This window comes from Petaurus breviceps, unplaced genomic scaffold (genome assembly GCF_028583685.1).
Source record: "Petaurus breviceps papuanus isolate PSGF00001 unplaced genomic scaffold, PetGlider_PUasm1.0 181, whole genome shotgun sequence".
NCBI classification, from domain to species: Eukaryota; Metazoa; Chordata; class Mammalia; order Diprotodontia; family Petauridae; genus Petaurus; species Petaurus breviceps.
In genome coordinates, this window is record NW_027185784.1 from 13,803,414 (window position 1) to 13,814,273 (window position 10,860).

Consider the following 10,860-nt stretch of genomic DNA (forward strand, 5'->3'; position numbering starts at 1 on the left):
TTATCTCTGAAAAAAAATTCCTTTTATTTTCTGTGATATCCCTATTTGTAAGCCTGTGTTCCTAAACCCTCTTTCAGGAATTTCACTCCCCCTCCAAACCTTTAGGAGCTGAGTTTGCCCTCATCCCCAGCAGCCTCCCTGACTAACACCTAGGTAAACCACTGGCATCACCTCTGTTTCCAATTACTTATTTAACCTCTTACCCTCTCAGTTCCTTGTCTAAAAATGAGGGGAGTCAAGCTAGATGGTCTCTAAGTCCCTTCCAACCCCAATCAAAGAGCCTAGGATTCATGATGACACACACCAGCCCCTGATATCTGTTCTTCATTTTGGGCAACACAAACCTTGCCATTCTTTTTGCAGGAGGGAAACAAAAGTTTTTAAAAACTATTTTTTAAGTGTATGGGACATAGATTTCAGTGCCTTTGGAAAACTTTTAGTCATAGAGATACAAAAACTCAGCTGCCAATATTGGAGATACAAGACTGAATGAAGGCAAAGAGGTTTTTGGAGATTCTTTAGTTGGACTTTACCAGAGTGTGGTCAACCCTGGCCAGTGGGTACTCTACACACTTTTAGGTTGCGTTGATGAAATGTGGAGCTCAACAGTCAGACTGAGCTTATGCCATACTGGGACCATACCAGTGAGACAAAAAGGGGGAAAGATATTTTTTCTCATAGAAAATCATGTTCCTGGTCCCAGCCTCTTTCTCCTTACTCATGATCTTACTAGCTTCTCTACTGATACCACATCCCCTACTTGCAAACATTTGCTAGAGAGCCAGGCATCAACATGCATGCCATTGGTCACAAGGACCTCTAGGCAAGAAACTTCAGATGGGTCAGCCAGACCCTACTGTTGTAAAAAACAACCCAAAGAACATGCTTTGAGGATGGTGAGCTGGTAATAAAATTTCAGCACTTGTCCCTGATGTTGTGTTAGATACCCAGATGAAGCCAAGAGGGGGCTTAGGTCCTAGGAAGTAAGGTAATGACTAGGTCTGAGAGGAAACCCCTCCAAAGGATAAGAACTGGGATGAAGTTGAAATACAAGCGAGGAATAAACTGTGGGCCAGCCCAAGTCATAGTTTCTCAGGAATGCTAAAACTGGAGATGGAAGCCAGCAGGAAGTAAATGTTTCTCGCTAGGGGAGTCTTCACGAAATTAGGAGACTCATGGCATTGGTGAAGTGACAGATTTTCTAAGATAGTCTTTTTTTCCTAGATCCCTGAGGGGAGAAGTAATAGCTGCCCTCCAGGGACTGGGCTTGCCTGTATGAGTTAGCTGACATAGTCATCCCAGAGCATATGCTAAATGTATACTTTGCCTCTCCAATATTAGAACGTAAGTTCTCGCACGCAGAGACTGTTTCATTTTTGTCGTGATATCTCCAGATCTTGGTTCAGGGACTGGAACATAGTTGTTATCTAATATTGATGGTCTGGTTGCAGGCACATTTTCTATACTTCTGTCTTGTGCTGGTGTATAGGCATGGTCAGGGACTGGTGAGTGAGGCCATAGGATTGAGCCTCAAGGGTTTACTAAGTGCCTGCTGTATGACTAGACTTTTTTTGCATAGTATCTCAATTTCCCACTCCCCAAAATTATGATTATCCCTGGCCAAATTTGTAATAATAAAAAAATCTAAATATCCTAGATTATTTTTGTGACGTGGTTTCAGATCTTTAAGAGAAAAAAAGGGTTAATCACTTATTAACTGATTATAAATAAGCATTTATTAAGCTCCTACTCTGTATTAGGCACTGTGCTAAATTCTGGGGATATACAAAGAGTCAAATGAGACAGTCCTTATTCTCAAAGAGCTTACAAATCTAATGGGGAGGGAGGTGGGGAGGACGGAGCAGAAAGAGAATCCCAGTGGCCTTATTTTCCTGATTACTATGTCATTTATAAAGTAAGAGGTGGCAGCTTCATACCCCCTCTCTCCCTTCTCTAGGATGGGATGACAAAGCAATACAGGTGGGTATTCTGAGATCCTGGGAGGTCCTTGTCCCTGGAGAGAATTCAACATTTCTCCAAGCACAGGAGGTTACAGATTCCTTTCTCTCATTTTCTGGCCTCAGACGCAGTTTTCTCCCTGTGTTTTTCTTGCGGATCTCCCCCTCCCTCCAACCCCAGGGCCGTAGGCTGTGCTCTAAGTAACATCGTGTCCCTGGCCTCCCAGCTCGGTTTGAACATTTGCCTCAGCAAAGCTCCTTTGAGTAATTTCCTCCGCCACCCCCGCCCCCTTTCCATGCTAATCTTTGTCTGATTCAGTCAATGAGTCATCCCGTTCATTAGCTGAACTCTGAATGTCTCTTTATCCGCTGGATCTCTTTCAACCTCTTCTCTATTAACTGGTTTCCTGGCAGCCTGAAGCTCCTCCTCTCTGCCTCCCTCCCCAACTCTCCATCCACCCCCTCTGCCACCCCACTGTCAGCCCCCCATCTTCCCCACACACATCTGCTGGCCTGCTCTTTCCCACCCATACCCTGGATAACCTTGGGGACAGAGACTTGACCTCCCCTAAGAGGGGCTCCTAAGGGAATAGGCCGACAAGCAAGGAGGAGGAGATGTTTTTTTTTTTCTTTTTAATCTCACACAAGCCTCCCTGAACAGCCACTGTCAGAGCTGGTGTGTTTTTGTCAACAGAGGCTCACAGAGGAACTGTACGCTCAGGGTACTTTCCATCTAGAGCTAATGTTCTCTCACTTTCCTCTTCTCCCTCTATGGGCAGCCACACACATGAGTGTGCGCCTCCCTCCCTCCCCAACCTCCCCTCCAAAAGGCAGAAGCAGATTTTCTCATGCTGCTTATGTTCCTGAGCTTTTCTTTCAGACTTGTTCTCACAAGTCTGCTGCTGTCTATCCATCCTCCCCCCCCCGCCCTGTCCCCAAATAGGAGCAGCAACACAGAACTGAGAGCCAGGACTCCCGGGTTCTCTTATCGGCACTGCAAGCCCCCACCCTTCCCCCCATTTTAGGTAAGTAACTTCTGCTCTGTGGCTTTGCTTTTTTCCTTTTGTGAAATTTGGATGAAGTTGAGCAGCATTAATGCCCCTTTGGTGCCTCCAGGTTGTGGTGTTAAAGCTGTGCTTTGAATAAATGAGAGAAAATAGTCATGTCAAAGCCAAGTGTTACTCTTAATTTATTATTCTTGTTCTTCCTCTCCTTGCACCCTTTCCCCTCAACACACACACAAACAGGTTTGGTACTTTAGTCAACTGGACAGTGACTAGTGTTCAGGGAATCAGAATCAGAGCCAGCCCAAGTCATTTATTTGTAGGCCTTAGGCAAAATTGGACAATTGTGCCCCCTGTGTATTAGTTGCCACCAAAGCTTTGAGCCTTCACAGTAATAATACACTTGATATACTACAAGATAAATCCCCAAAGGGACTGGGAGTTTTAGGCATTTCAAACATGTTTATTTCTAACAATATTTGTAGCCCATTTTGTTCACATCTCTCTTCCAACAAAACTTGTGAATTCTTCGGGTGGGGCAAGTCCCCCTTAGTAAACCTCCTCTGTCAATGAAGATTCACAACCTGTTCTGCAACATATGGTGTTTTGTGACTTGTGATCTTAAAGAGTTGCCTGGGGGTACCAATAGGTAAAGTCACATGCCCAGGATCATACACCATCAGTATGGGCCAGACATAGGTCCTGAACCCAAACCATCTTGACTTTCAGGTTGGATCTTTATTTACTTTCCCATGCTATTTTTCACAACCCTTCCTCCCCACCCCCCCACCCCCACCAAAGGACGCTGATAATTTCTGAAGTTAACTCCTGTTTGCTTTATTTCTTTACAAACCTTAGCAAACTAAGTGGATCATTAAGCTGAGGAACATGGACTATTTATGCAGGACAAAATCAGCAGTAAAGTAAAATAAAATAACAGAAGGCTGCATTTACAGTGGGTGCTGCCCTTTCCAGAGAATCGAGAATGGGGGTGGGAGGGGGGGTGGGGTGGAAATTTCTGTGGAAGCAGTGTCTATATCCCTGATTGGATCCCAATACTTTGCTGCATCCAGTTTGCTTCCTTTCTTTACTCCTCCTGCCTCAAGACTGCTTTGAAGTTGACCTGACAGCAAAAAACCCTCTCTGGCTCCCATTGCTCCTTCTTCCTGCTCACAGGACCCTCTTTTCCAGAAGTCTTCATGTCTGTCAAGCAGTCAGTGCCAGATCCAAGGCCACAGAGCATCCTGGGAAACTGAGGTCCTGCTCTCTTTTAATCAGCAAACATGCCTTGAGCTCAAGGTCCCATGAGAATGTCTATTTCTCAACTATATAGAGAACTGAGTCAAATTTATTAAAATTAAGAGCCATTCTCCAGTTGACAGATGGTCAAAGGATATGAACAGGCAGATTTCAGACAAAGGAATCAAAACTATCTATAGTCATATGAAAAAATTATATAAATCACCATTAATTAAAGAAATGCAAATTAAAACTCTGAAGTATCACATAACATATAACAGATCGGCTAATAAGACAGATAATAATTATAAGACAAAATACTAACAATAAGACAATATAATAAGACAAATGTTAGACTTGATGTAGGGAAATTAAGACACATTAATGCACTGTTGGTGGAGTTATGAACTGATCCAACCATTCTGGAAAGCAAATCCTTTGATCCAGAAATACCACTACTAAGTCTATATCCCAAAGAAATCAAAGGAAAAGGACCCATATTATGGCGACTCTTTTTGTGGTGGCAAAGAATTGGAAACTGAGGGGATGTCCATCAGTTATCAATTGGAGAGTGACTGAACAAGTTATAGTGTATAATTGTGATGGAACACTATTGTGCTCTAAGAAATGACAAACAGGGTGGTTTTAGAAAAAAAAAAAAAAAACAAAACCCAGGAAGACTGATGAACTAATGCAAAGTGAAGTGAGCAGAACGAAGAGAACAAGGTACACAATAACAGTAATTTTATAATGATAATCAACAGTTAAAGGCAGATTTAGCAACTGATTAATACAATGATCCATAACAGTTACAAAGGACTCATGATGAAAAATGCTATCCACCTCCAGATAGAGAATCAATGGACTCTAAGTGTAGATGGAAGCATATTTTTTTCCTTTTTCTTTATTTTTCTTCCTTTTTTCTTGCAATATGGCTAATGTAGAAATATGTTTTGCCTCACTTTGTATGTATAATGAGTATCTTATTTCTTGCCTTGTCAATGGGTGGGAGAAGGAGTAGAGGGAGGGAGAGAATTCAGAATTAAAAATTAATGTTCAAAATTTAAAAAAAGACTTAAGGAGAACAGTACCTAATGATTCTAAATTTTCCTCATTCATCATTTTATATTTATTGATACTCACTAGGTGAATGCAATTAACTGAGATGGCATTGGTCTAGAGGAAAGAACATTTAGTAGGGCATTAGGAAGCCCAGATCTTGCTCATCATTTACTAACTGTGTGACCTTGGGCAAGTCACTTTACTTATTTAATGCATAGCCTTCTTATCTATAAATAGGAGGAAGGGAAGAAGGAAGGAAGGAAAGAAGGAATTGAGCATTTATTTATCTACGGTCTTTTGTACTGTACTAAGTGCTTTACAAATATTTTCTCATTCAGTCACCACAAAAATCCTGGGAGGTATTATTATTTATCCCCATGGAAACTGAGGCAAGTAGCTTGTCCTAAATCATAAAGGACTTATGAAACAATATGGTACAATGGAGAGAATGCCAGATTTGGAATTGTGGCTGTGGGCAAATCACTTAACTTCTCCTAGCCTAAGTTTCCTCACATGTAAAATAGAGATAACAATACTCATAGACATATGTATCTTATAGAGTTGTTGTAAGGATCAAATGAGATGCTATGGTAAAGTGTTTTGAGCCATGCATAGTAATTCCAGCTACTGGAAAGGCTGAAGCTGGTGGATCTTTTGAGCTCTGGAGTTCTGAGGTGCTATGGGATAAGCTCACTAAATTTGGCATTAGTATCATGAGCCCCTAGGAGCAAGGGACCATCAAATTATCTAAGGAAAGTTAAACCAGCCTAAGTAAAAAACAGAGCGGGTAAATATCCCTGTGCTAACTGGGCCCATGAGTAGCCCCTGCACTTCCAGCCTAGGTTACAGAGGGAGATCAATCTTTTAAAAAATGCTTTGTAAAACTTTAAGTACTATATCAGTTTATTAGTATTATTCTTTAGCTCATATGATTGCTAAAAGGATAAAATAAAGTAATCAATATATATGAAAATACTCCAGAAAGGTCAGAGACTGGTTATTTCATTTTAATAGTTCAGAATAATCTGATAATTGCATCTTAATTGTGTGGGCCTCCAATAAATACATCGCAAAAATCTGTTGGGACTACAGTCATCAGGTGATTCAGCAAATGTTGGCAAGCACCACCTTCTGAACTGTTACCAAAACATGATTGCACCATCATTGCTCTATAAGATGCCCAACTGATGTGTTTATAAAACTGCCCTGGTGGCTGAGATGGTGATAGATAGATGAAGCTTACTTTTATATAGCATTTTATAGTTTACCAAAGAACTTTCATCAGGGCAGATAGTATTATCATTTTACAGATAAGGATTGGAATTGTGCCAATTTAGAGAGAAGCAAATGGAATGGGGCTGAGTCCATATGTTCTTTAGTTCCTCATTTTAATCCCCCTTGTCTGTCTAACTTCCTGGATAAAAGCTCTCTATCTTCTGTCACCAAAATAATCTTCCTAAAATATTTTATCAAGTCATTTTCCTGCTTAAAAACCTATAATGAGCCCCCATTGCCCACAGGCTAAATTTTGAACTCCTCAGTTTAGCATTCAAAGCTCAGGGTAATCTTAGCCCACTTTCAAGCAACTCCTCTATGTAAATCCTCCAGTTTTGAAAGATTGATCTCTTCATTCCCCAGATGTGCCATGCTCCTGACCAGGCTCTTCTCTCCCCTTGGATTGCCCTTAATAAATTAAAATCCTACCCATTCTTCAAGATCTAACTCAAGTCTTACCAGCTTTATGAGACATCCTCCTATAGATACAGACTACAGTGATCTTCGCAGAGCTCCTCCAATTTTTACTGTTTAGATCACTATTTTTTGCCAGTTAAAACTTGTTAATTCTGTTACATAACGTTTTCTATGTTTGTGTTTTTTTTCTCAAAGAGATTCTAACCTCCCAAGGGAAAGGGACTACAACTTACATTTCTTTTGTATCCCTCATAACTCCTTACATAATGCAATTCATTTCCATCTAATTTAGCAACATTTATTGAGGAATTCATGTCTTCCTACAGTAGAGAGATGGCAGACTGTGGTTGTAGAATGGTGGTTCGTATGTCAGTTGATTTTCCTTAGCTATTTTTCTAGTTACAAGAGAGGGTTGGGGATGGGGAGGCTTTGTGTAGAGGTTGTTGGGAGAATTCTTCATTGGGAAATGTCTATGACAGAAAAACAAAAGTCATTCCATAAAATTTTTAAAACGTTTTTTATCAAGAAAACTCATATGGAAAAAATTTTATTTGGGACTGGGAAGAATAAGACAAAAGCAAAGTCATTCTCTGAGAATATATGTCCTATTACGGTAGGGAGATACAACATATACACAGATGAGTAAATACAAAGTAAATTGATGGGGGAGAGAATTTCAACTACTGAGAAAATAAAGGAAGGTTTATTGAGGTCAGGATGTGGCATGTGAGCTGAGCCATGAAGGAAGATAACAATTCTAAGACAAGCATGGCTTACATTCCATGCATGGTGGGATAGATAGTCTATGCAGATTCACAGAGGCAGGAGACAGGATGCTGAGCTAGGGAAACAGCTTTTAGTTTAGTTTGGCTTGACAATGCACATAGTAGGTATTCAACAAATAGTTGTTGGACTTATCCATCAGGATTAATACTCTGAATTTATAAATCCCAAATCCATAAATTCTTATTGAGCATCTGCTCTGTAGAAGACATTAAAAGGTAAGACATGTTTGAGATGAAGGATTTGAAAGGGTATTAGTCTTTGCCCCCATGAAGCGAACAATCTAATTAAAGATATTAGTAAGTCAGCATAATATAATAGAAAAAGTACTACCTCTTGAGTTAGAGGACCTGGGTTCAGTTACCACCCCTAAATGCTGTGTGTCCTTGAACAAGTCACCTACCCTTCTTGGACTTCAGTTTCCTTATCTATAAAAATTAGGGATTTGTAATAGATGGTCTCTGAGGTAACTTCCAGCTTTTGCTCAATGATCTACACATAAAGAATAATGGAGCAGGTATTATATATTTCTGCTAAATCTGAGCTCAGGTCAATAGGAACATGAATCTGTAAACACAGATAAATAGGTAGATATATTGGCCAATCAGAGGGACAAGTAAAAACTTTTTGTCAGTGATTTTAGAAGATATCAGGACAGTTCTAGGCTTGAAACTTAGAGCAGTGAAATCAAACTAAAAATTATTCTAAACCACATATAAAGAGCCCTGGGGGCTATTGACTTCATTTTAAAATGTAATGTTTATGTTTTATTGTATTTTTATTTATTTTGTTAAATATTTCCCAATTATATTTTAATCTGGTTCAGATAGTACTTGGGAGTATTGCAGGCTGTATGAGGTTGTGTGTTTGATGCTTGTACCTTAGAATATGGAATGACTGAAATAGGATAGTTAATGATTCAATGAGTTTTGCAAGATAATCAATGAGGCCATGCTGATGGAGAAGTCAAATTGGTGTAGCATCCACCTTTCCAACTTGGAAATTACAGTTTATAAGTTGGGTCCTTTATGGAAAGACTACTCTCAGGTTTTAAAGCTCCTTTGGGACCACCTTTCTAAAATTATGATTCATGAGCCCCCACCAGTATGTTTTCCATTAGCAATCAGCCAGTAGATACAATTAGCTTCTAGCAAAGGCATTTACTAAGATGGTATAGTAAGAGCAGTAGCTACAAAATATTCTTCCCACTCTAGAAACCTGGGTCACACTCTCCCACAAATATACATAGCACCCATAGAAAGAGTAGATACAAATTTTGAGTACAATGGAAGTGTAGGGAACTACATTGTAGGGAACACAAGGGGGCAAGCCAACTCACAATTCCTGATACTGCAGGACCCCAATATTTCTTTCTTGTGGAAATCAAACAAAACTTGACTTTGAATTACCAGGGATAACTTTCTTGAGTCTTACCAGCTCTCTTTTCTGTTTCTAGAAGTTCTATTCCTTGAAGCTGCCTCAGGTGACTGCCCACACACACACACATACACACACACACACACACACACACTTCAAAATTTATAAATTCAGAGTATTAGTCGTGATGAATTAGGCCAACAATTATTTGTTGAGCACCTACTATGTGTGTCGTCAAGCCAAACTAAATTAAAACATAGTCATATATATCTATCTAAAGTGTGTCTCTTTTCTCTGCTAAATATGGTATCTCTTACTGGTTGAGCAACTCCACATCTAAGCAAAATGACTCATGGGGGTGGGGAGGATAGAAAAATCACCATCTTCCAACTTGGGAACAGTTCTCTCTCAGGGACCAAGTTCTTTTTCCATTGTTGGCTACAATTGAATAACTCTAAATGTATATGTGAGTGTGGGTGATATGTGTGTTTATACATATATTCACACATATAAATATAAACAAAATACCATGTCTGTATATGTGTGTGCATTTGCATGTATATATTCATATGTATATCTATGTATGTGTATATATGTATGTACATATGTGTGTATATATGCTTAACATTCCTTCCTCACTTTCTCCTGCTTCTCTAAACTCTAAAAATCTACTAACCATGTCCATATTCCTGGAAAACCAGGCAGTAAGGTCATAGTATCATCATATAACCAATTATCACTTCTCACATAGGGCTTGTAGACATCTTTCCATTTTCTGAGTTGGTCTGATCACTCCACCCTTCTCTCATACTAGCAGGTCTAGGTTCCCAAAGATTGATCACCACTACATAGTTAAATGCAAATTCTCTCAGGGTCCTATAGATAACCATGTTCAGGGGGAAAACACACCTCCTATCCACCATTACAACTTTTGAGTACTCATTGATGTATTTCTATTTATATAACTAACCATTCATAATGTACCACATCCCACTAGGTTATAGTGGGTGTAGACAGCCAAATATTATATTTATACAAACTATCCATTCACAGTAATGACACTTTTAGATCTTAAACATGATCATTTACTTAACAGTAAGACAAAATAAAAATAACAGATATTCATATATTAAATAAAATTCTCAAATAATAAAATATATTGTAATCTATATATAAACCTGAATCACACTTTGCCACCAATACACTCCATTTCTGTGGGGATGAGCAAGCCTACACTTATAGGCAGGAAAGCACATGAAGGAGAAAAACCAATGTATTTGGGATAACTGGCAACTCTGAATTACAGACTTTGATGTCATTTTCCATTGAGGAATATCTGAACTTTATGAAAGCCCATCTCTATTAACTGATTGGTTTGTTGGTCCTCTCCAACTAAACAAATCATCTTCCCTTTTATGTATTAACATAGCATTCAAAAATCTTTCAATTAACAACTACTCTTACAAAAGTAATTAGAAAATGTTATCTCTAAATGTAAAGCAGTTCCCTTTAAAAGGCAGGGAGCTGCAAAGCTAAAGATGCTGGTTCTTCTAGGGACAAATAGCCAGGCTCAGCCAGTAATTAATTCAATCACCTATATGCTGCACTGTCCAGTCAGAACAGAACTTATAGCAAACAACTCAGGTTGACTCTCTGAGCAAGGCAAACAAGCCTAGCCTGTTCTTTCTATAAAGCCTAGATGGATGGATGGATGGATGGATGGATGGATGGATGGATGGATGGAT

The 10,860-nt window shown here is 39.4% G+C and overlaps 1 protein-coding gene and 1 long non-coding RNA gene across 2 annotated transcripts in view; one reads left to right on the top strand and one right to left on the bottom strand.

The window, feature by feature from the left end:
* LOC138160609 (uncharacterized) overlaps positions 1-10,860 on the bottom strand; it is a 76,015-nt gene that overhangs the window by 52,441 nt on the left and 12,714 nt on the right. The gene's annotated exons all lie outside the window — the stretch shown is intronic.
* The window catches only part of MKLN1 (muskelin 1), a 305,308-nt gene continuing 297,319 nt past the window's right edge, over positions 2,872-10,860 (top strand). Inside the window, exon 1 of the mRNA XM_069087238.1 lies at positions 2,872-2,983. The gene's annotated coding sequence lies outside the window, so the exon portion shown is untranslated. The remainder of the gene's footprint in view (positions 2,984-10,860) is intronic.